At 41.9% G+C, this 26,661-nt stretch overlaps 2 long non-coding RNA genes across 2 annotated transcripts; both read right to left on the reverse strand.

Annotated features, from left to right (window-relative positions):
* Nucleotides 1-6,220: 6,220 nt before the first annotated feature.
* On the reverse strand, nt 6,221-8,384 carry LOC307214521. The gene is made up of 2 exons (XR_013838184.1): nt 8,258-8,384; nt 6,221-6,831 (listed from the first exon to the last, which is right to left on the reverse strand). It is a non-coding gene; the product is annotated as an uncharacterized lncRNA (long non-coding RNA).
* Nucleotides 8,385-10,030: 1,646 nt separating this feature from the next.
* LOC307214405 lies at nt 10,031-17,975 on the reverse strand. Its single transcript, XR_013838046.1, has 4 exons — nt 16,437-17,975; nt 15,584-15,692; nt 11,142-11,621; nt 10,031-10,310 (listed from the first exon to the last, which is right to left on the reverse strand). It is a non-coding gene; the product is annotated as an uncharacterized lncRNA (long non-coding RNA).
* Nucleotides 17,976-26,661: the final 8,686 nt, after the last annotated feature.

Below are 26,661 nucleotides of genomic sequence, written 5' to 3' on the forward strand. Positions count from 1 at the left end.
TTAATTAGCCAAAGGCCTGAGAGAAGAGGAATGTTTTTGCATGGCACCTAAAGATGTATAATAAAGGCTTCAGACAAACCTCCCCAGGGAAAGCATTCTTTAATTGTGGAGCCACTGCAGAAAAGGCCCTTTCTCATGTTGCCATCCTCTGCAGGAAGAACATGAAGAGCAGCCTCATGACAATAGCAAAATTCAGATCAGTTCAGATGGGGAGCAGCAGTCCTCGAGGTTATAATTATGAAATGTTATCATTGCGTAACACCTCGCATAGCTCAGTTGGTAGAACATGAGACTTCTAATCTCTGGGTTGTGGGTTCGAGCCCCACATTGGGCAAAAGGATTGCAGGGGGTTGGACTAGATGACCCTCATGGTCCCTTCCAAATCTACAATTCTATGATTTCCCCTTTACTAATTTATGTATGTAAAAAAGGGGGGGACCACACTGTACACATGTTCTTCAGCAAGCATCTAGGAGGTTCTGAAGGCTGGCAGGTCAGTAGTTTCACCAATCTTGCAGAGGCTACTTTTCACTAATTCCAGTTTTGCTTTCTAGGACCCATCATTCCTGCCTTTAACAAATCGAGATCTGTTCCGCACAAAGTTTCCCATGCAGTCCAGGGTCTCACAGCTATTGCCCAGTTGCTCACTTTTTAATGGTTCTGTAATCAGTTATCAAAGACAGGAGTGCCTGGCATGCTCTGGTCCATGGGGTCACGAAGAGTCGGACACGACTAAACGACGAAACAACAACAATCAGTTATCATTATAGTAGCACCCCAATGACTGGTCCAGGGGTGTCAACTTGGGAAAAAAATATTGGGGGGGGGTAAGTAAGCCCTGCCCTGCATAATCAATCACATGATGCAACGCATGGACACCATTTGAATGGCAATACCCACCATCAGTGGGGGGGGGGGACTGAATACCCCTTGGCCTCTAGGAGTTGGCTCCTGCGGACTGGCCTAAATTCCTATAGCATACTAGGCAAAACTGTATACTTGTAACTAATAAAGCTCCAAGCTGCTTAAGAACTGAGTACCTTAGAATTACCCCTCTTTCCTTCCATAATCTCCACAGTCTGCAGAAAACAACATATTTGATCACTCCACCGATGGAGCAGGGGTGGGATGGATAGATAGATAGATGAGAGAGAGAGATGCCAATTTTACTGGCTCCTGCCCCAATTTCTGTATGCCTGGCAGCAACTTGAGCTCTAGATGTTAGCTAATGTCTATCTCATGAAAAGAGTCCCCTGCTAATTTCTTTTTCAAACCTCACTTAATTAGGTCCGCTATAGAAGCAACAGCAATGATAGCAGCACTCTGGCTATGGTGTGGAAGGGGTTTTTAATACTAGCAGGAAAAAAACAGGGGTTTCATAATGTCCACCTTTTCTTTAAAGTTAGCATTTTTAAGTCCCATAAATTCATATCTGGGCCTTATCCTAGCAAACATTTCCAGCATTTGCTGGAATAATAAATTGACTTAAAGCAATAATCCGAAATGTTATCTGCAATAGCAGTTACTGCTCACCACCTGCCAGATTTGGCCTCCACTGCTTCCCTTTGTGTCCAAAACATAAGAAACCAGAAGACAAAAGAGCATCAAGTCATCTACCAAAAAACTCTCTAGGAGGGTCCATTACAAGGCATCAAAAGAAAGCCATAACAATTCAAAAATTCCATCTGAAATACACTAACGCAACAACGGTACCAGTGGCTTCAAAATATCACTCCTGGAACATATAGGTAAATGAATACCAGAGAATTATTCCACTACGTCTTCCCAAATGTTTCAAAATGAATTCTGAATATCCACCCTCATAAGTTGCATAAGGGTGTGATGAGAGAGAAAAGTTTCAATTTCTTGCTGTACTAGTTACATCTCTCTGCAGCCATAAGTGATCAAAACAAATGTTAATGCTGTGATGCCCAGTATTCTATTAAAGACTTTGCACTTCCACTGCCCAAAATGCTTTTCCCCCTGCCTGGGATGGGGAAGAGGTGCATTCCACAGTATGAGATCCTGTGATCTATTATACCATTAAAATGTTCTTATTTCTCTCCAGAGTGTTAGAAAAACATTTGCTGATCAATAGACTAATAACAGCTTATAAGCAGAAACCACACTCTTAATGTTTGCAAGTAGAAGAAATAAAAAGAACACTGATAGCTTGTATTAAACTGGCCACAACTTTATTGAAGGAATAGGCTAATAACATGGCAGCTATGAAGAACATTGTGGAGTGGAATGGTTATAACCCTTTCTGTGAAGCTGCCTAGGAAGACTGTGTAGGAAAGGTCCTAGAACATATAATTCAACAGTTGGTCTATGAGCATTTAAGAAAAGGATTCTGTGATTGCTAAGACTCAGCATGGGCTTCTCAAAAATAAGTCATTCCAAACCAATCACATTGGATTTTTTTTTTTTTTGATGGAGTTGCAAACTTGGTGGATCAGGGGAATGCTGTGGGCATAGTGTATCTTGATTTTAGTAAGGCTTTTGAGAAAGTGATATTCTTGCGAGGAAGCAAGCTAGTAAAATGTGGGTTGAACAAGGTAATGGTTAGGTGGATTTGTAGCAGGTTGACTGACTGAACCCAAAGAGTACTCATCAATGGTTCCTTGTCATCCTGGGGGAAAGTGACAAGTGGGGTGCCGCAGGGTTCCATCCTGGGCCTGTTGTTGTTCAATGTCTTTATAAACAACTTTATAAATAGCCCATCAAATTTGCAGATGACACCAAACTGGGAGGGGTAGCTAATGCCACAGAGGACAGAATCAGGATTCAAAATGATTTTTACAGATTGAAGAACTGGGCCATGTGCCTTTTGGAATGTTGCCAAGTAAGAATCCAAATTGAGATTTCAAAAGTTTATAGTTAAATGAATGGCTTGGCTTGGATATAATGTGGAAGTGATTATATATCCCACCTTCTCTGTATTAGTTGCCTCTCCCAAGAGGAAATGAAGAGCTAGTAATACCCTTGTAAAAAACTTGAGGGTGACAGAAATTCATGGCCAGCCTTTGCACAATAAGCTTAAAGCCTTGCACCACAATTCCCAAATAACATTGTGGCTTGTTTCTTCCCTTTGTTATAGGTTTTGTCACATTAGTCCGTAAAGGTGGGGAACTTTTATTATGTCCAGCCAATTCTTAGCAAACTGCCTTTATTTGCGAATTGATATTGGCTTCCTAAGTTAGACCCCCCCCCCCAAAAAAAAATTGCAGCTGAAAAATCACAAGTTAGCATCATTAGACATCGTTGCACATACACTCGTTCAAAGCGCATTCTTTGGTGTGATTGCAGTACTATGTTAACAGGAATAATCACTGTCATGTCAAAAACTACAATGCTCACGCCAGCTTATGTTAGGGTCAAAGGGCCCTGTCACTTGCAGGTCTCTGGGAAGACCACCCTAAGAGTCAGCATTCTGCCATTTTAAGCTAAAAGGGACCACCTTGTTTACTCTGCATTGTATACCTTGTTACCTTCCTGTTGGAGAAAGTTGCATAATTCAAATCTCAATCCCCTACCCTTGGCTAATATTTCATTCCATTTTTATTTCTAGCTCCCAGCTTTGCATTAAAAAAAAAAAAAACTTTTGGGTTCACAGTATTAATCTGCAAAGAAGGGAGGGATGTGAAATTGGAAGGGAATCTGTATTTTTGTGACACAAAAGTCAGATGTTTGGTAACCATGGGTATGGAACATGTGAAACAGTTCTCTCCACTCCCAGATGCCAATATGCGCTGGTCTGGTGATTGAGTAGCATCATTCTGAAAGTCTAAGTAGTACACAGGTAGGACTCCCTCTATGTCAGTGATGGCCAAACTTGGCCCTCCAGCTGTTTTGGGACTACAACTCCCATCATCCCAAGCTAACAGGACCAGTGGTCAGGGATGATGGGACTTGTAGTCCCAAAACAGCTGGAGGGCCAAGTTTGGTCATCTATGTGCTCTATGTGGACAAGAATCCTGATTGACCTAGGCTACCATCCCCCATGTATGTAAGTAACTTTCAGATTCATGCTGAAAAAATCTAACACTATTCTAAGTTGCACCAACAGACGTATAGTATCCCGATCAAGGGAACTAATAGTACCTCTATGTACTACCTTGGTTAAACCACACCTGGAATACTGTGTCCCATTCTGGGCACCACAATTTAAGAAGGATGCTGACAAGCTGGAAGGTGTGCTGAGGAAGGCAACCAAGATGATCAAGGGTCTGGAAACCCAGCCTTATGCAGGATGGTTGAGTGAGCAGGCTATTGTTTAGGCTGGAGAAAAGGAGCCCGAGAGAAGATATGATAGCCATCTCCAAATATCTGAAGGGCTGTCACATGGAAGATGGAGCAAGCTTGTTTTCACCTGCTCTGAAGGGTATGACACAAACCAATGGCTTCAAGTTACAAGAAAGGAGATTCTGACTCAACATCAGGAAGAACTTTTGGACAGTAAGAGCTTTTTGAAAGTAGAACATACTCCCTTGGGAGGTGGTGAATTCTCCTTTATTGGAGGTTTTTAAGCAGAGGTTGGATGGCCATCTCTCATAGATGCCTTAGCTGAGATTCCTGCATTGCAGAGGGTTGAGTTCCTTCCAACACTATGATTCTATGATTTGCAAGTCTGCCAAGGGGTATGGCTGGTAAGTACTTCCATGTCTACTGGGCAGGACTAGCCCAAGCATTAAAAAAAAAAAAGAGGGCCCTGCAGCCATGAAGTGTTTTGTACTGCTGAGAGGTGACTGCAGTCATCAGTGCAGGCTAGCAACTAGGAACAGTGACTGCAGCAACTATATTTAAGGCTCTGAAGGCAGGTTTTAAAGGCACTGTGAAATGAGATTAATTACTTGTTGATAATTCATACATCTGCTTGATTTGTTAACTAGTAGCAAAATTTTATTTTTATGATTAATAAATAAGAGCTTTAGATACACCAGTGTTTAGTCTTCCAAATTCTGAGCTCCGAACATCTGAAATAAAAATAATTATCCATATTTGTGAAAGTGCCCAGGAGTGCAAACTTGGAAAACCCACTCAAGGAGGTGAGAAACACAATTCACCTACAACTTTTTTTTTAAAGCTATGAATCTATCTTATACTGAGTCAGGCCATTGGTCTATCAAGCTCAGTGTTGTCTTCTCCATTTGAAACTGGCCAGATTCTGAGGCAAAGGTCTAATAAAGCGCTGCTACCCAATATCCTTTAATTGGAGGTACTAGGAAATAATTAACCTTGAGATTGCTTGCATGCTTTACTGCTGAGTTATGTCCCCTTTACAGAGAACAGGGCAAGATGTAAACATGACAGGTATCTGTGAAGTGTCAGAATATTTAAAATCAGCAGTCACTGTGTCCCAAGAATAACTCTGGTGATGCTGTCACGTCACTTCAATTACTGTGTCAAACTGATAATCTGAATTCATTGAGCAGTAAAAGGACTTTTATAGAGGAGAAAACACAAACCACCAAACCAACACCACCACCAGTTTGAAGAGGCAGTTAAGTATTATACATTAATGCCTATGATGTATAATACTATTGCTTTGTCTTTGGCCACCTCTCAGACATGAAGGTACATTAGAGATTTATGGCATATCAGCCACTTAGGCATATTGCGCCAAACACTGAAGAAATGCATGAGAAACCTAGGCATAATATTACACTTCACTGATTCCATGATGTTTCACCATTTGGCAGTGCAAAAAGATGTATTTATCTTCTGCTGGTGGGCAGCTGGTGACCTCATATTTTGATTTCAATATAGCTTACTTTGATTCCTCAGTCCAGCTCAAAGCTTCATTGGGCACACTATAACTATTAGGATAGATGCCCTGGGCACACTCTGTCTAATAGCTGTGGATATTCTCTATTCATTTAGGCCTTTATAATCCCATGCAGAACTTTTGCCAACAGCAAATGGGCATCTTAACCCAAGAACGAAAGCATTGGAATACAGCTTTACTAGATACTGCATGTTCTCATAACAATTCAGGACAAGTAAACATGCCCCTCATCAGACAGAAAGTTGACAGGTATCTGTGAAGTGTCAAAGTATTCAAAATCAACTGTTACTATTTCCCAAGAATAACTTTGGTGATGGTATCATGTCACATCAATTATTGCATAGAGGCCTTCCTATCAGGCCTTCCTATCAGATATGATTTCCCATGTGCCCATTAGCTGATTGCCAGCTCATATCAACAGTGTCAGAGTAGTACACTATGCCAAGTTGTAGAAACATCTCTGACTACAGCATACACAGTATAAGATTTAATTATTTTTTTTAAAAAAGAACAGCCAGTTAAAGATCCACAAATCTCAGAAATGGGAAGCTAGCACCGATACCTTAAGTGATTGCGATCAGCAAGAAATTGTGCACTGTCACAAATGGTGCAATGCTTGCAACCAGCCTTCCTTTGCACACACACGTTTAATTGGTCTTTCAAGCCTAAATCTAGATGGGGAGGATGTACTGCCAAGGACCAGTAAAGGTCCTGTATTGTTTTACAGAACAGCTGAGCTTTTGGCCACTTCCATTAATCCATTTATATTTCAGCACATTTGTAGACCAGTGCCTCTTCCCTTCCAAATGGCAGGGACACGCTAAATATGAGGTTAGACAATTAAGCTCATTTATCTTAGCCCACACATCTTTTCTATTGCAAGTGATGCAAGAGAGTGCAAATTGAAGCAGAGAAGTGGGGTACCGGAAGAGTGTACTTATCAATTGTTCTTCTTTTCAGCTTGCCACATTGTCCTTCCCAGCCTGTTTTATCCGCACCAAGCAGCTCAGGTTCCAAGCAAGTCCAGGTGTCCTGATGTGTTTCTGTTGGTGGAAATGTCAACACAATACTGATGAAACCAATTCTGGTAAAGCCAAAAACACATAAAACATAAAGTATAAGTATAAATACTTAGGATTATAAGGAAGGAAGTTTTCATTGCTCATAAGCTGTGTTTCAATGAACATCCTGTTTCAAGTGATTACATGTTTTTTGTGAACATTTACATATTTAGTTACATTTTGTGTGTGGGGGCTGGCTAAACCCTCTTGATTAACCCATAAACTGCACTGATACCTTTTACGTCACATCATCAGTTGCTGTTCTTAAAGAGATTAACAATTATTATTTTTACATGCTTTATTTGCTGGTCTTTAGTTAGTCCCATTTTTTGTCACGGCCTTTTTTATTTAATTGTTTTAAACATGTTAAAATGTCACACGAGTGCTTTTGTTACTGAGTTTCTACAGCTATGTCAAGTTGAATACTTATGATTTTCCCCAGTAAGACAATTCAACTTAAAAAGTTTTGGTCCTTAAAAAACTCTTTAAAGTGCATCTTTTCATGTGCTCTCCTTTTTCTTCATCCCTCAGTGACTTCAACATGTATCTCAGGGGCAACCTAAAGCTCTCCAAATGTCGTTGGACTCCAGAGGTGAAACACTGTGACTGAAAATGTTCACAAACAATCTTTTTTAAAGTACTTGGGGCGCTTTCAGGAGGGCAATTCTATGAAAGTGCCATATTTGTACAGAAAACATTTGGTTAAGAACACTTTAATCCGAAAATGTCCTGCATGTAACCAAAATGTATTGACACTTGATTTGCACTATTAGAAAAATGGATGTCCATACATTTCTTTAAAGGTAATTCTACATATATCCTAATTTAGAATCAAAGTTTCCAGGTAGAAATGCATATGAAATATATTTTAGATTACTTTCTGTTTCTATGATATAGGTGAAAATATATTAATAAACAGACATGGGGAAGGATATAGTTACTAGTAGTATGGCTGCAAAATTTGTGTTGATGGATGTAGCAGCAAAATGGATAGTAATAATGATAATAATAATTTTATTTATACCCCACCTATCTTGCTGGATTTCCCCAGCCACTCTGGCTGGCTTACAGTATATCTAAAAACACCCAACTGTTAAAAACCTCCCTATACAGGGCTAATCGTGTGTCATTAGAGATGTAAAAAGCAGAAAGGTAATTTGGGGCCTAATAATATTTGACAGGGTCATATTAATCATACCTTTCCTTTTTATTTTACACTCACTGAAATTAAAAAGCTAGAAAAACTGTCATTTTGTTCTCCTAATCAGTTCTAAATTTCTATTCTGGCCACCCTGACTGGTGAAAGCATTCTTAGGTTTCAGACAATGGTATTTCTTAGCCCCACCTGAAGACACTTGGAATAGCACCAGGAAGTTTCTGTCTGAGCTATGCTCTTTCTTTCCCTCACCTCAGATAGTTTTTAGCACAAAGCGTGTTCTCCTTCATAGAGAGCACGTGTTGCAGTGGGATCTAGCAAGACATCCCACTGTTGCTGGGCAGGTAAAGGTAGTTGGCCATCATTGCGATTGGGCTCCTCTTGTCATTGGGGAGAATTTGATGTTGCCATTTTGTGATTGACAGCTATTCTCTGCACACAGTGTTGAGCTTCCTCTTTTCGCTGTGCACATCGGATCATCCGCCCACCCTCCCTATATTTAGGGTTGTTCGCTTGACCTTGCTATGCCTGTCATGGGGTTGTCTGCTCTTGGGGCAGGGGCCCGGTAGGAATTTTGTCCATTTGGCTGATTGGCTGGTGCCATTTGGTTTTTGCCTACTGCATAGCAAATCGTCACAACTTGTAAGGTTGCGGTTAGGCATTGGTTAAAATTGGTTGGTGGAGGGGTATGGATTTGACTGTGCCTGCCCCTCCAAAATGCTGCTGCAAGGGTTTTCCGTTAAAGGAACCCAGGGGCTCCCCATGCTTTTGTCCAAACCCCTGTCAAGGGGCTAGAGCCATGCAAGAGCCCCTGGGAGCATTTGGGGAGAGGTGAGGGCATGGTACCCAGCTCCATCTTTCTCCCCAAAATGTTTTCCCTTTCTGACTTTTGCAGGTGTGCAAATGTCAGTCTGCCCCCGTGCGGGGTCAGATAGTTGCAACCAATGCCTAAGCAACCACTCACATTTCTTGTATTTTAATAAAGTTGCGGCCAAAATTATGCCAAAAACCTTAACAAAAATTCTGTGTGAATTGTGTTTTATTGGGGTGGCTTGGGGACCTTGATACGCAACTCAAATAAATAAAGAATGGCAGTTGACTCTGTTCCTTCTAATCCAGTGTTTCCCAACCTTTTTCCGACTGTGGCCCCGTTCTGACCTTGTTTCCTTCATGTGGTCCCCCCCCCGGCATAGCCAGTGGGGCAGAGGGGCAGCTGACCCCCCCAATAAGTACAAATCAATACAAATCAGAGGTTCTCCCCCCTCAATAAAAGCCTGTCCCCCTATCAAAAATCCTGGCTATGCCCATGCCCCCCATCCTACTTGTAGAAATGTTTCAATGTTTTGTTTGTAAATAGAGCATGTTTTATTTATAATTTATTTATAATGTATATAAAATACAATTACATAAAATGATAGGAACATAATGAAATATTGTTGAAGCAGAAAAACATAGAATCATGCAATCATAGAGCTGGAAGACGCTGAAGGTCATCTTTCAGGTGCAACCCCCTGCAACGCAGGAAACTCAGCTCAAGCGTCCAGGACAGACGACCTTCCAAGCTCTGCTTAGAAACCTCTGAGGAAGGAGAGTCCAGAACCTCCAGAGGGAGATCCATCTTCCATGTATTATAAAAAGTAAACAACACTTATTTGACCCCAGTTATTTGACATGGAGGAGGAAACCTACAGAAACAGCGCCCCCTCCCCATTTATGCATTTTTACCTGTGGCCCCCTTGGAATATCCTGGGGGCCCCAGGGGGCCATATGGCCCCCAGCGGGGAAACCCTGGTCTAACCAATTATAATTTTCATATCTGTTTACATTATAATTCACATATATTTGCAGATAACTCTCTGAACAATTGAAACAGGTAAATTACAAGTGACGAAAAGCAGGATCTAGCATTATTAGAAGAAATCAAAGCTTTCCATTTCCTATAACATTTCCCTATAGGATTCAAATTTTATTTGTTTTCCTGCCTGGGTTGTTCTGCTTATTCTGCCCTGCTGTCTTCATGGAAACTGGAGTAGCATACTACTACTACTACTATCTATTAAATTTATGTACTGCCCTTCATCCAAAGAACAAAGGGCAGTTTAGAGTATTTGGTTCCCAGGCAGACAACCATCCAAGCCCTGAACAGATCCAGACCTACTTTGCTTTCACATGGCGGTGGCCTCTTGTACCTGAAGATTATGCACCCCAAATAAATTTGTCCCCATACATTTACCCTTGCCAAATATAAAATTGCTCTTACTGAAACCCTATGCTGCAATCCTACTCTCAACTGAACTTACTGTGACTTGCGTGTGTAGGTCCCCAGGCCACCCCTCAAATAACTTCACACATAACACGTAATTTTAGTTTTGGTTTTTGGGCACTATTTTAGCCACAACTTTATTAAAATACAAAATCAGTGAGTGGTTGTTTAGACATTGGTTATGACTATCTGTCCCCCCGCCTGGGACAGAACTGACATCCCGAGGTCCGATTGGTAGAAGGGAAAGTCAAACTTGGGGGTCATTTGAGCTAAGCGTCGGACCCACGCCGCTCACCCCAGCAGCTCCCCGAAAGCTTGCCGGCCCTGGTCCCATGACAGGGATTGGACGGCCCTGGTCCCATGACAGGGATTGGACGAAATCGTGGCAAGCCCCAGGATTCCTTTAACGGAATTCCCTTCAGCGCAATAGGAGGGGCAGGCACAGCCTAGCCTGACCCCTCCACCACCAGCATATTATAACCAATGCCTAACCGCAACCTTACAAGTTGTGACGAATTGCTGATTAGTAGGCAAAAACCAAATGGCACAGCCAATCACCAAATGGCAAAATTCCTACTAGGCCCCTGCTCCAAAGCAGACAACCCCATGACAGGCAAAGCAAGGTCAACCGGAAAAGAGGGCGGGCGGGCGGGTGGGTGATCCGATGCCCTCTGCAAAGAGAAAGAGAAACCAGAGCGCACCAATATTTAAAGACTATGGTCCCACCCACCCAATTTGCAACATACAATTTGCCCCAGCAACCCGGTTACCCAATCATAATGCCAGGCAACAACTATTAACCTGCCTGGCAACAAGAGGCCTGGCCTGGCGGCCCACACCACAACACGTGCTCTCATTTGTTGGAGAACACACTTTACCAATGTAACTTCCACATCATAAGTTTGAAGCACATGGCTTCCCCTTTTCTGGGAACTATTTTTTATGGGTGCTGGAAATTATAGCTTTGTGGTGGGTAAACAATAATTCCCAGGAAGCCATGACTATTAAAGTGGTATACATAAATGTGTTTTAAATGTATGGTGTGGATGTGACCTAAAAACCTATTTAGAAGCATGATTTTCATTGATTTATCTATCAGTTAAACCAACCAGAGCTTGCACATTTAGAGGGGTTGGGGCTTTTCTGCACCAATTACCTTGTCATTTGTTGATTCTACTTCTGTATAATCAGAAACCATCCATTAGCTTGCAATAGTGTCTGCTTTGAAGTATTGCATCTGGCAAAACTGCTTTTGTGGGTCAAACACACACACACTCCAGAGGGGCACTTGGGGCAAGAGGGTTCATTGTGGATGGGGTGAGCTTTTGCCTTTTCAACCGTATTGTTCTTTTCCTGGTAGGAAAGGATGGGTTAAATTAAAAGCAATAAATAATGTTCCTTGTTTCTTGTAGCAGGTGGTGGACGGCTTGTAAACCAGTCCCATCACTCCCTGCAAGGGGGGAAGAGGATTATAATGACCTGCTGGGATCCTCCAGTCTTTGCTGGACCCCACGGTAAAAGATCTTTGGCGGGGTGGCAGCCAGTGGAGGGCTCAGGGGGAGAGCTGAATCACTGTGGAGGCAGCTGCTTGGGTTGAACTGTGCCCACAATTCTCATAATTTAAGACAGGATTGCCTGCAAAGAAATGTTTCATTGTGTGAAACAGAGAAGCAGCAAGCAGCAATTTAATGATTTTGATTTTACAATTAACTGTTGAACTGATAATTCTGCATGAATAGCATGGAGGAGCTGGCAAACACCATCACATGAAGCTGCCATTTACAGAATCAGACTGTTGCATGTGAAGACCCCCAGACCCTCTCCAAAATAAATCACGCAGGACACAGAATATTTGTTTAAGATTTTTGGCATTAATTTGGCCACAACTTTATTTATTACAGCAGGTGAGTGGTTGCTTAGGCATTGGGTCGGACTACCTGCACCGGCAGGAACAGGACTGACACCTGGAACCTCCAGAGGTCAGTAAGGGAAAACATCCTGGGGGAGCACAGAGGCGGATTTCTGACTCCTAGTTCACCCCAGATGCTCCCAGGAACTCTGGCATGGCCCTACCCAAGAGAGGGGATCGGACAGAGCAAATCGCGCCCCTGGATTCCTTTAACGGAATTCCCTAGCAGCAGCAACCAAAAATGAGGGGCAGGCACAGCCAATCCATAATCCCCTCCACCAAAGAATGAACCAATGTCTAACCGCCAACCTTACCAAGTTGTGACGATTTGCTACACGGTAGGCAGAAACCAAATGGCAGCAGCCAATCAGCCAAGTGGCAAAATTCATACTGGGCCCCTGCTCCAAAAACAGACGACCCCTAGACAGGCATAGCAAGGTCAAAAACACAACCTTAAATTATAGGGAAGGAGGGAGATCCACTGCATGATGCGAAAGATCAAGTACTTCGCTTCGGGCAGCCCCTAAATAGCCCCTTAGTTGCCAATCAAACCCAAACCAACAGAAAATTTCCCCCAGTAACAAAGAGGCAACCAATGAGGTGAGGAGGTCATCCAAACGGGCCCGCCCCAGCAACAAGAAGGCAGTTTGGTGATCTCACCGCAACACGTGGCTCTCCATGATTTGGAGGACACAATTTAGCCTACCAATCATACTAGGACTTCGTATGCACAGACTGCTTCTCTGCAGCCCCATAAGAGCGGGGGGGGGGGGGGGGAGGTAACAACCAACCATCCAGGCCATTACTGCTCATTTAAGAAAGTATTTTCTAGCCATCTACAGTGATTGGGAAAATGTCAGCAAAATGGAAGCCTTACTTGATAGCCTTAATTTCATTATTCAATTAAAAACAAATTATTTTAATGGTGTTTTTAATAGACTTAACATTATCTTCACATTCTGCTAAACTTTGAACTAGACGTTATGTGAGCAAACATTTGGCAAATTACCAATCTCATGTGCAATATTAAGTTCTGTGTTTTTTAGAAACTTGTTCTCCTCCTCCTCCACCCCTTTCTCATAATTTAGTCAAGAGGTGTATGTACAAATGTACTTACATTTATAGAGTACCTATATTTATGCTATATGTAATCACATAAAACCATAATGCTGTTGGCTCCTGGGGTTATTTAAGTAGTTTTTGTTTTTTATGTTAGGATTGCTGGTTGGAATGAATAGATAATGTGATCATAAAAGTAATTTTAGACAGCCAAGGAATGCATTCAAGATGACAAATACCTCTTAAATAATCCCCTTGGAGTCTTTAGCTAAAAACATGATACAGCTTTCTTTTTTCATTAATTGAGCACATAAGGAAGTGTTTTAAACGTGATTCCCACTAGGAGTTCAGTTAATCTCTGCTAAAGAACTGGATTTAAAGCATGCATTCTTAAGCATCTTACAACTTCAGTGAATGCAACTATGCCACTATGGTATTAGTTCTGCAAAATATATGTTCATTTATAATGGGACTGCTTGTTTTATGAAATGTTGGATCACAGTTTATTGTTAAAGTCAGCACTGAAAAGAAGAAGAAGAAGAAGAAGAAGAAGAAGAAGAGGAGGAGGAGGAGGAGTAGTAGTTTGGATTTGATATCCCGCCTTTCACTCCCTTTAAGGAGTCTCAAAGCGGCTAACATTCTCCTTTCCCTTCCTCCCCCACAACAAACACTCTGTGAGGTGAGCGGGGCTGAGAGACTTCAAAGAAGTGTGACTGGCCCAAGGTCACCCAGCAGCTGCATGTGGAGGAGCGGAGACGCGAACCCGGTTCCCCAGATTATGAGACCACCGCTCTTAACCACTACACCACACTGGCTCTCCAGGGTGAAAATATGTGGTCAAGAAAATATGTGGTCAAAATGTATGCTATCCCGTAACCCAAACTGATTAGACAACAAGCAAAAAATTATTTTGAAACATTTTCCAAGTATTGAAATTGTAATACATCACTATCACTGTGCAAAGAAATGCTTTCAAGTCTGAAAGGAGTGGTCAAAATACGTTTTATAACAGTTCAGATCACCCAGGGTGAAGAATTCACCTGCCCAGCACGGACAGAGATGGCTTTCCAAATGCTCTGGAAGGGAGATAAGGCAAGTTAGATGTACTGGGCAAATATGTCTCATACTGTACATAAATGTAGATAGAATCATGTTACGCAACTGTGGGCACAATGCACTTCAGTATGGAATGAGCAGCTTAGGATCCAGCAGATCTCCAGGTGAGGCAGGAGGTTCCTGGTGCTTCTGGGCTACCACAGCTTAGCTCTCTGATCCTCAGGTCAGTCAAAGATATGCTGGCACATCTCCCCTATCCAACTAAGATGAGCCCAGCAAATCGTAAATGCCATAAGCCCTAAAAGGGGAGCCATCCAGGGTCATGGTGGTGGTCAGACTGGGGATTGGGGGGTGTTGGCTGCATCCTAAGCCAATTCAGCTCACAAGACTGAATTGCATAAGTCAAGTTGGCAGAAAGGGTGCTGTAACACAAAAAACATTTTAAAGGTCTGTGTTGCCTCTGCCAGACCTATGCTGATTCAGACAGCAGTAGCCCTGCTGCTGAACCAAGTGTGGATCTGGTGTAACTTTACACTGGTTTAACTAAGACCAAATTGCTTTATGCCACTTTCTTATGTTCAGGATTTCTCCATGGAACATTAGTTCATGAATTTACTGATTAAAATTGTTATGTATTCAGTGGTTTGTGTTTGCCTGAGCTTGAATATGGACTAAGGATTCTAAGCTCCTGTGTTCTGATTCAATACATGATGTCCAATCACAGAACATTTCAGGATTTGGGCCTCTGCCATTGGCCCTTGAACTCTGAGTCGTGATTCACAGCTTGGAAATTTAGACAGCCAATCACAGTGGGAGTGGGAGTGGCCCAGGCTTTCAGGAATGTATATAAACAGTTGCTTTGCCCCTGTTTCCCAATTATGTAGTTCAATAAAAGTTACTGCTGTTATCACTGTGTCTTGCCTCATGGGAACCCACCTACACCTCAAAAATGATTATAGATTGCAGGTCTAATAGAAATATATACCATGGCTGTTCCCATGAACAACTTTGTTTGGAGAAGAATGTGAAGACCAGTAACATCCAGGGGTTTTTTTCAGCCAGAACTTGTCAGAACTCAGTTTTGGCACCTCTCAGGTGGCCTCCATTGCCATTATAAAAGAACAAGGGAGGTGTTCACGGTGAGTTCTGGCACCTCTTTTTCTAGAAAAATAAAACTGGTAATATTTATGTCACAAAAATGAGAAACACAGAATGTATCTTGGGCCCATATTAAAAAGAAAAGAAAACAGTGCTACAAGGCCTGGATTCCCTTTGCTGTGACTGCACTTACCCATGACAAAAGCAGAGGAGGCTTTGGTGTGGTCTGAAGTCCCATAAGGCCACCACTTTGCCATTATGGATCTGGCCCATGCATGGACAGCAGACCTCCTGGAAATTAACTGTATGAAAAAAGTAGGATACTAAAATAAGAATATAAATAATGTTTTATACTAAATTATTTTCTCAAAATTTTGGATTTCCAAAAACAGAATTAAGAACATTTATTTCACCTCAGATTCCATGCCCAGAGTGCACTCTGCTAGTTGATGGTTTGCAAGGTCATAGATCTCAAATTTATCTCATAGGTCTTCAGTGTGATAACATAGTATGATAACAGGATTTGATATGAGCATCTCCTTCCATGTGGGGTTTCACCATAAGTGATAGGAGAGGGTGAATGAGGATTCTCCTACTGATGTGTGCAAAGTTATTCAGACTTGGAAACATAACTCAAAATTATATTTGTACTTGTGCTTGTTTCTTCTGTGGGAATTAGGAAGTTCTAGGAGTTTTCATTTACAAGCTATTTGTTTTTCTCCTCTCCTTCAAATGCCCTCTCAAAACTCTTCTTTCCTACAGAGCCTTTGGCTTATCCTGTTAATCCTCATTCTCAAATATAAGCAAGCTGTAATGCATTTGTCCACATCAATCCTGTCACTGCTGTTTTCCCCATTGTCTGTTTTAAATGGTAAGCTTTCAGGGGAGCAAGGACCCCTCTATTTTTGCCTATGAAATTTTGCAATCTGCTAGTACATAGTTGGTGCTGTATAAATATGTATTTTGAGGGGAGGTGGTTAAAAATGCAGATTAATGTGGAAATGGAGTGGAATTATGTGACAGGATCTTCCAAACAGAGGCCTTGCATTGCAATTGGGTCATAAACATCCCAATTCTTCCTGTGTGTTTTGCCAATCAGCTTCCACATCTTCTCATGAGTCCTGGATATTCTGCTGCTTGGATTAGCTAAAAGGATAGAGAAAATCCATACACAGAAACAAACAGCCGAGGCCTCAGTCAGTTGTATCAGAAGGTTATGATATAAAGTATGAATTCGTTTAGGAGAGGAGTGGGGAACTTCAGGCCCACGAGCCAAGTGCTGCTCTCCAGTCCTCTGTATCTTTGGAACTCTTCCTACGCAACACCCTACCACATCATCATCCCAGGATACAGCCCCTCTCCTATCTTATTTCGCCCCACATGAGCATTTTTACCTGGCTGAAATGTGTCCTTGACCTCTGATAACGTCTTACACTTGCCTGGGTGAAGGGTAGAGAGGTGGGTGGTTGGGTGTGCACATCCCAGCCTACTGCAAGTAAGAATTTGGGCACAGGGACATAATTAATTCTGATAATGATGAATGACACTTGCAGTGCTAGCTGGTGGCAGAGTGATTTGGTCTTCTGTTTTTAACATTGTCATGGAAATTACTTTTGGTTTTGCAATACACACAAAAACAGTGGGGAAAATCATTCCTACACACACACATTCTGTGAAGATGTGAGCAGGAACTTTGTACGCCTTATGAAGTTCAGTGACACACCATAGGTAAAGTAAATAACAGGCAAAAGCAAGGGAAGGTGCCAACCTGAGCTCCCTGGAGGAAGCATGAAATATACATGCAATAAATAAAAACAGATTTGCCCTATGTTGCATAAATATATGTAAAGCAGCTGAGATATACAGACAACTTCAGAAAGGATGATCAGTGAAGCACACGGGGCAGGTGCTGCTTGGTAATAAGGCAAAAACATCTGTACAAGCAGGAAGGTTCAACCTAGAATCATAGAATGACAGACTTGGAAGGGACCATGAGGGTCTTCTGGTCCAACCCCCTGCAGTGCAGGAATGTTTTGCCCAATGCTGGGCTCGAACTCACAGTCCTGATATTAAGAGTCTCAATAATTCCTCTCTTCACAACGAAGGATAGAGAAGCAAGTCTGTTCTTTTTTGTGTGTCACTTTCTTTTATAGCAAGAGAAGATCAGAAAATATTCCTCTATGCCACATGAGTGGCAAGGATCCTAATTGCTAAAAACTGGAAAAAAGAAACTGTGCCAACGAAAAAGGAATGGCAAGACAAACTGTTAGGGTATATTGAACTGGCTAGATTAACAGAGGCAATTAGAGATCACACTAGACAAAAGTTTCAAAAAGCATGGGGAAAGTGCAGAGAATACTTCACAAAACAGTGCCCTAAAATACATACCTGGACTTGTTTTGATTAATGTCTGTAGGAGACTTTGTGGATATTTAAGTTATAATTAGAAAAATCTTAAGTATTCATAAAGGAAACAGCTTATAAGTAGTAAATAAGGAGGCCAGATACAGGATAAAGGAAGTCTTTTATTTTGTTGTTTGTATTGTTGTATGTTATGCTCACTGTATGTTATGTCCACGTTTAATGAGGGTTTATTTGTGTATTAGGGGGGTGGGGGGGGTTGTGTTATGTTGTAAATAAAATTCCAATAAAATTAAAAAATTTGTGTCACTTTCACATGTGTTCATTCATAAGTCTGTTCTGTCCTATTCCGCATCGGTCTGAACTTTTTTTAAAAAAAGAAAATGCTCACACAAATTCAAGCTGGTTTTGACCCCTTAAATGTAACATTTTAAACACCTTTTAGTAGGGGCTGGGTCTTTTGTTAGCTTGCTTTTTGAGCTTAAGAACTGTGTTCCAGTTCCCACTTTAATTCAGGAAGCATAAATCAGGTTAGTTTATTTAAAAATAAAGACCACACTAAATCCTTGAGCATCCCTAACCACTAGGGGCTTGAGGAAGGGCACAGTAAAATGTCAGGGAATACTAGATCCTAGTTTCATGCAATCTTGTGGGTCAGAAGTACCATTCAGACCCTCAAACCCTGCTGCATCTTTCCACAATATTAGAAGAACTAATTATTTTAACCACATGGGACAAATCTGAGTTAGGGTCCTTTGGACTTTTTGCATTGCGCTGTATTTTCAATGCCACTCCTGGAAATGTGAAGCTCTGGTTGCTGAGAGTGCCTCATCTGGAATTAGAGAAGTTATTTTCCAAGTTGAGAGAGGGAAATAAGGTGTCAGTCAATGGGACTTTTTTTAAACAAGCCACCGATGAACAAAACCACCTCTAAGAAAATTACAAGAAAGCCAAGAAATGCAAACCAAGCTGCTATGCCTTTTATGGCTGCTTGTGGCCACTGAGAAAGCAAAAGCAGTGGTGCTAGCCTTGCATGTTCCATTCCCTAACTCATGCCCTTGTTATTTTTCTAAACCTTTCAAATAATCCGGAAAGATGCTGGTGCCTTATATAATGCACTACAGAAAAACTGAAAGTATAAATTGATAATCATACCCAGAAACCTCAAAACACCAATTTAAATAATGCGGGCTGATAAATTAAAACTGGCAGATATGAAGAAAGCTGGGGCAGAGGTAACACGATGCCATTAGTTCACTGATGGCTCACTTAATTCTGAAAACACTAAATTCACGAAAACATATGGGAAGTGCCAGAAAGAGTTACAGCCAGAAGCCTGAAATAGGACTGTAGGCCTAGATATGAACAGCAGTCAGAGGGCAATCCCATCTGAGGATGAGGAGCAGAGCAGAGTCAGCCCCAAAGAGCAGCTACCACCAGCAACAAGCCCCAGTATTAGCTGCTGTTGATTGACTCCCTTCTGTACAACATTCTAGTGTGGGTACCTAGAAGCTATTGCCAGACTGGAGGAATGCACTCTGCGATCCCTCTCAGGGATGACTAGGCTGATGCAGCCATATGTAGCCCTTCATAAACTTGTAATCAAGCAAGTCAAGCACAATCACACCATTGTGACCTGCCAGGTGTTTGGGAACCTCTCTGATTTTGCCACCCCAAGCAGGGCAGATAAACCAGTAAGTACCCTGATGGCTAGACATGCACACACTCAGCTTAATAGGCCTCCAGTCCTGCAGGCCTGCCATAATTGGTATTTCATTTGAGCAAAGCAATTTTGGATCAGTGAGACAGCTGTAGAGAATTGCTATTTGTTCATTTTCCCTCTTGCCATTCCCAGTAAACCTTAATCAAACTCATGACTGCACCTGACCTAGCATTTTGTGTTCCCATTTAGATGTTTGTCCCATCTTTATGTTAACTGATGGACAAACTCCAAAGGACTCTAGTCAAAAAGATCTACCACACATGAAAAGTCAGCTATGTTCATTTAAATGTTTGGATATTTGAAAACAAGGCTGTGTCAAAGCTGGGTTTTGTCGACCAATTTATTTAGACACTCTTTGTAAAAAGAGCCATTGAGTTTCTTCCAGTGGTTTTCATTTGATTCAATGAAATGTGAATGGTTATTTATGGACATTCTGCTCTTTCCTTATGGGATGAAACCACCCCAATTTCCCCTTGTAATCTTATGGGATCATATGCTGAATGTGATGGGATGATCCAGTGCACCTGAACATGTTTAATTAATGATGCAGTGACAGACACACAGCAATCCCAGGTCTCCCAAGGCAGCCCCATGAGAGAGAAGATTAGATGGCAAGAACAACAGAGCACAGCATGATGGGAAGTGTCATTTTTGTGGCAAGTACTGAAGTGTGGAAATGAGAAACCTGGTGCCAAACCAGCACTGATAAAGGTGCCAGAATTGGAGGAAATTGGATAAGGTGTCTGCCAAAAAGTTATTTTTCTCTGGAACACTGGCTTTTTATTTGAAATACAAACCTATAAAATGAGAAGCCTAGTTCACATTTTTAGAAATATAAAAGGACAGCACACCAAAACTCTCTCTCACACACACAGTTTCCACTAGCAAAAAGTAACTTTATAAAATATCTTGAGAATCTTGGGCATCTGAATGGCAAAACATATGCAGTTGCAGACATTGTGTCAGCCTTGCATCATATTTGACCTCCAGCATCTCATCAGAAATGCTTACATGGCTGGCTGCACACAGCAAAGCATTCGGCTTCAAAAATTCAATTGCAGCTAATTGTGCAAATAAGCAGCTAGATGTTTTGCATCAGGGACAGAGCAGATACTTCTGTTGTTATTTCTGTTTTGCTCTATATAGTGGATGTACGTGGAGTCTAGAAACATGTAGGAGAAGATATTAACAATACAGAATATTGTTTAAATACCCTTTTCACCTGTGCTGGAAATTAGAGGTTGAATCCAAAGCTAGTTGTGCTCAGAGTAGACCCATTGAAGTTAATGAACCGGTTTAACTTAGGTTTATTCATTCCAATTCATTCTCTATGTAGAACTTAGTTGGATACACTGCTATTAGTCACCTTGCTCCATATGGGAGGACTGGAATGTCTTTTCGGAACAGCCCACTCATTGCCATGTTTGCATGCATGCAATTCCCTAAGTGAAATGAAGCACAACTTCTTTCATTTATTTTCCCATTGTTTCATCATGCTGGATATGTGCTGTTAATTTTGCCTGTATAGAGGCAGGGCTTCAACAGTTAAATAAGAGGGTTCAGCTGGAGTGCCCAGGAAGCCATGCTTTGATTTCTTCATGTCTTCATGCCTTCTTTTGTTCTAAGACAGAAGATGTGAATAAAGTGTAGAATCACATGGGATAGGGCACCACAAGTTGGGCATCACAAACTACTCCACACCAGGAGAGGTGGCAGTGCTTTGCCAATTCACACCTAAAAACCTTGTGTCGCAGTTACAGTGGAAGGAAAACTCTCTCTTTCTCTTTCTTTCTCTCTCTCTCTTTCTCTCTCTCTCTCTCACACACACACACAAACACACTATTTTCAGGGCTAAATGAGTGAATGAAAGGTGACAACCCCTGGGGGAAAAGATTGGTTTGGAAGTGTTCAAGTGATGAGTGTGACAGCTCTGTTTCTAGAACTGGCCCAATATATTTTGCAGTGTGAGGCCGGGCAGCCAATGGTGTCTCCTCCAAGGCCCGCCAATTTACTGAAGCACCTTAGGCAGGAAGTTTGTGCCTCTTCCGGGTGGTAAAAAGAACCTGAGGCAGCTACCTCACTCAGCCTGCCTTGAGGTGCTAATAAACTGTTGAGCACATATGTGAAGTGCTTATTCGTGTACAAGAGAGAACTGGATGGAAGGAAATTTAGATTGCTGCATATGTTGCTCTCAGACCTCTCCTTTTGTTCTGTAACCAAGCATCAGCCTCTTTTTGGTCTCATTGTACAGCACACATGAGGAAAGTAAAACTGCCAGGAAAATGTTCTTATTCGAAAGGCTTATTTTAATGATTTCTCTCTTGAGACTGTGGCTCTTAGGGTTTAGAATATTGTGGTTTTAGCTCACTTACTGGCATCCCTGGTCACAGACGTCTGGTAAATCTAATGAAATACAGATTGTTTGGAATATGTAGCTGTCAGCCAAAATACCCACTTTTTCAGGTTTAACACTCAAGGTCATAAAGACAAAGAGATGCAAAGCTGGAAAATGTTGTTTGTGTGATAAACATTGTTTATTCCCATCCTTCCCCTAAGGCTCAAGGCAGCTTACAGTTACAATTGAGAATTTTAAATTATAATAAAAAGGAGAACCACTGGTGGGGAGAACAGCCTTAAATAAGAGCTGGAGCCAACTCAGAGGCAGCTGGCAGTTCTGACTGACTTTGTCCTGGAAGGGAAAGTGTGGGCCCACAGCTTCCAGCAGCATGCTGTCTTTGTAGTAAACAGCAAGCACAGACACATTTTAAACAGTTGTGTCCTGCCTCTCCCTGTGCTTGCTTTACAAATAGCTGATTTTTAAAAATGGTGCCCCCGAATTTAAAACATCTAATTTAAAACAAATGTTAATTGTTTGGATGTTAAACAATTAACATCCAAACATCAGTTTGGCTTCTGTTTGGTGGCACAGTGAGTTAATAGCACAACATTAACTTTACATGGTACAAAAGTTGCACATGCAATACACTGCTTCTCTTGGTCCCAGAAATGCATGGAAGAGGCTTCTTCCCCCCATCTTTTTTCACTTTCCTCAAGGACAATTGCCATATTTAAACAGTTGCAAGAAAAGGACATGACCTCTGATGATTTACCTGCTCTTTCTCTATACAGATGTGAGTGTAAAGGGTGGGTGTTGTAAGCAACGTCAGAGTGGACCTATGCATTATCTGGGCAAAGTGTTTTGCCAAGCACCATTTGCCAAAGTAATGTGAATGCAGGAGTGAGGATCACTTACGTGGCGAGGCCCTGTGACCACCCTGTTCCCTAAGGTGCAGATAACTAGACAACACATGGCATATTGGTTTTAGGATCAAACAAGGCCACAACTTTATTGGTTACAGATGTAAAGATTTGGCCATAGGCATTGGGGTAAGCGATGGCGCATGTTACTCTCGTCTGTCCACCGGGAGTGTATCTAAGAGTGAAGCCAGCAGGGGGGGCGGGGGGGCCTATGATCTACGTCAAATCTGGGCATCCACCGAACAGTCCCCATTGGAGGAGTGGTATGTCCCTAGCCCCTGTCCAGGCATGGGACAGGAGCCACTCCTCCTGGATCCTTTTAACAGGATACCCTCACAACCTCCCCTCCAACTAAGAGTAGGCTTACCCAATGCCTATCCAACTTACAAAGTTGAGACGATTGCTATGAGGTAGGTGAAAACCCAAACGGCGGAGCCAATCTGCCAGATGGGAAAAATTCCTGCTTGGCCCCTAAATCCAGCGACTGACATAGTCCATAGCAAGGTTGTAACATCCGCAAAACTCTAATCTCAGGGAGGGTAGGTGGGAGAACCGGTGTGGTGAGAGAGTGGCTGAAAGGTCCTGCAGACTGGGCATTGATCCGTGTCCTGGGCACGGTGCCAAGCACCGCTACTGGTCAGCTGGCACCAATGCCCAAGGGAACGCCCCCTAAATTGCCATTGACCAGCTGTGCATTAAAGTAGTAATAGAGAGCAGAGGTGCAAAGCAGAGGTTTAAGCATCTTCTCCCACCTGGCATTCTTCCCTCCAAATTGTCCCCATCCCTAACATAAGCATTATAGGGAAAACCATTTATTTTATTCAATAGCTTCCACCAAGCACAGCACATTTCACCAGGATGTGTACCTGGAGAATTATTTTTTGAAAGGTGAACATTTATTGACTACATACTCATATCCATTCATAAATAATATAATTTTTATTCATCAAATAAACTAAAGAAACTAAGGTATCACTAAACTTATTTTTTTATGAACAACTAAACTTTACTTTAAAAATATGAATTTAAAAAAATAGCCACAAAATACCATTTCCTCCTGTAGTGATAACCAGGTCTATACAAAGATACAGTCAGTTTTCATGAGTTTTATCTTTAACTCAATAATAAACTATACCAAACTTACCAAAACAGATTAAGGTTTCTTCATCTTCTTGCCCTAGAGAAAGAGACATAACTCATCAGATGTGAGCAAAAGGTGTTCATATAGGCTCAATGTTAATGTAATTTGCCATCTAGGAAAGATCAAGACCACTAGGGAAAACTCCGTGGCCACATTCTGGGCTCATCATCCACAATTACCTTTTGCCCTCACTCCTTACCACTGAATTGGAGCAAACGGCAATTCAGGTCTTCCACAGATTTCTGTTTGCTCCAATTCAACATTAAAGAGTGGGTTTTCACGGGGAAAGTGTCGGGGGGGGGGAGTTCAGACACGGACCTGGAAAACCCAGATCTATTGCCTAGAAATATGGAGCAAAGGTAAGTGTGGATGAGCCCTGTATCTGACATTATGTGACTATGAAAATTGTGTTCTTGTTTATTAACAGAGTGGGTTAAACCACAGAGCCTAGGACTTGCCGATCAGAAGGTCGGCGGTTCGAATCCCCGCGACGGGGTGAGCTTCTGTTGCTCACTCCCTGCTCCTGCCAACCTAGCAGTTCGAAAGCTCATCAAAGTGCAAGTAGATAAATAGGTACCGCTGTGGCGGGAAGGTAAACAGCATTTCCGTGCGCTGCTCTGGTTCGCCAGAAGCGGCTTAGTCATGCTGGCCACATGATCCAGAAGCTGTGCGCTGGCTCCCTCGGCCAGTAAAGCGAGATGAGCGCCGCAACCCGAGTCGGTCACAACTGGACCTAATGGTCAGGGGTCCCTTTACCTTTCCCTTACTCCATGGTGTGGCTTCACAAAAAATGTGTCTTCAGTTTTTCTGAGAAGTCCACTCACCCTCATTGGTGGTTGGTGTTGCAGCCAGTCCCTGGACTGCCCAAATAGGCCAGATTGCCTGGCTGCTGGCTATTGGCCAGTGCTGGCAGCCCTTGGATGGGCATTCCTCTGGCTGTGGGGAATTTAGGGGGCGTTCACAGGAGTCATTAAATTGCAACCTTCTAGGCAGTCCTTCCTGTCTGTTAATTTCCCCAAAGACTGAGAAGGATTTGCTTCTTATGGAAAATATTTTACGGGAGGCTTAGTTACAATATGATTCAACATCCTTTTATTATATCCACTTTGGAAGCATATAGAAAGAAAGCAGTGAATAAAATCCTACAAAGCATTATAGGCTTGGCTTTTTGATAATACCCAAATGTAGTTCCTCAATATACTGCTCTTATTTTCATTTCATTTCAATAAGATTGCTTTCTAATTAGTGTTCTGTAAAACGGGATTTTGAAGGCTAGGTGTCAGAGACTGGGCAAACGAAGAATGGTGGAGACCCCCAGCTTGACCCTTCCAGAGAAGAGGAAGACAGTTCAGAATTACCAAAGGGGTTTGAGGGAGGCCACAGCTCAGAGGCAGATGAGAGGGAAAGTTGGGAAATAACAGGAGAGGAGGAGGAGAAAGAGGAAGCACCAGGGGGGTGACAGTGATGGACACAGGGTTTTTAGAAAGCATTCCAGACCCCCCCCCCACGTCCTTCGGGTAGTGATAAAGCGGGATATCAAATCCAAACTCCTCCTCTTCTTCTTCTAAATTACTGCAGATAGTGAATGAGCAGAACTTCACGTGCTCAGCTTCATGTTCCACATAGCACCTGCTTTTGTGAAGAGTGGCAGTGAGTTACTAGCTCCTGCATCTGTCCCACTTCCTGCATAAAGTGATATTTGAACTGTCCTGCAGCTCATTTATCTGGAACAGATCCCCAAAATTCCAAAGTCTAATCCTCCTCACTCAAACTGAAGAAAAGATAGAATGGAATATGGCATCACTAAAGCCTTGCCCACACTAAAAGAGACAGTCACATAGCTTTCTCTGTTGAAACATAAAATCGGACAAATACTTTAGAATGAAGCTTTTAGTTCTCAGGTCAATTCAGAATAGGAGAATCTTTCAAATAATGATAACAATAAAATGTTTTTACAGTAAGTAAGAAGCTTCAAGTTACCAGCTCAAAAGTAAGAACAGTCTATTATGGTATGACAGTATAACAATTTGTAGCTTAGGAATCCTCAGCATTTTCCTAGCTAACATCGTATGCCAGTCTCTGGATCAGTGCAGCTCTTCTTGCAAACCCATATTCCCACTCTAAGAGACATATCCTCAGTGAGCCAATATATTTGCATCATGGTGGTAGGGGTGTGTCATGGAATGGAACAAGATAATGTGGAGGGAAACCCCATGCTCACCACACTTTTGCTCAATATATATTAAATTCCCTTCACATTCCAAGGGATTTCCACTAATTTGGAGCATTACCGCAATGGCGCAAAGCTCTTTTTGGTTAGACTTATTGAAAATATGGTTCTCACACTACTTTTCAAATTTTGTAAGAATTTTAGAATTTGCTATAATTGAATTTCAGTGGTGGTCTATAGGAATGTGTAGAACCTATCCACCTTCTAAGTGAGAAATGTTGATAGTCTGCCTTTCCTCAATATATTTCACTTGTGGAACTCAAAAATTTGATTCAAATTTCATTTCAGATGAAATTTGCTCACTATCAAGTTGGAACATGATCAAAACTTGGGATTTCCCATAAGGTGAGGCTAACTTCAGCATTCACTTCAACTTTAGTTTTAAGGGAAGATGACCATAGCAACACTAAACTGTACTGCAATCCCTTCCCCAGAATACAATTTTTGAAACAAAAGTATACTGCTGTTCCTCTTGATTGCACACTGTGTTGGGTAAAACTTCAAACAAATCAGATATAAAATATGTGATGTGTTTCCACAAATCACAAGAAGAGGATA

This window comes from Podarcis cretensis, assembly GCF_951804945.1.
Source record: "Podarcis cretensis genome assembly, chromosome: 4".
NCBI classification, from domain to species: Eukaryota; Metazoa; Chordata; class Lepidosauria; order Squamata; family Lacertidae; genus Podarcis; species Podarcis cretensis.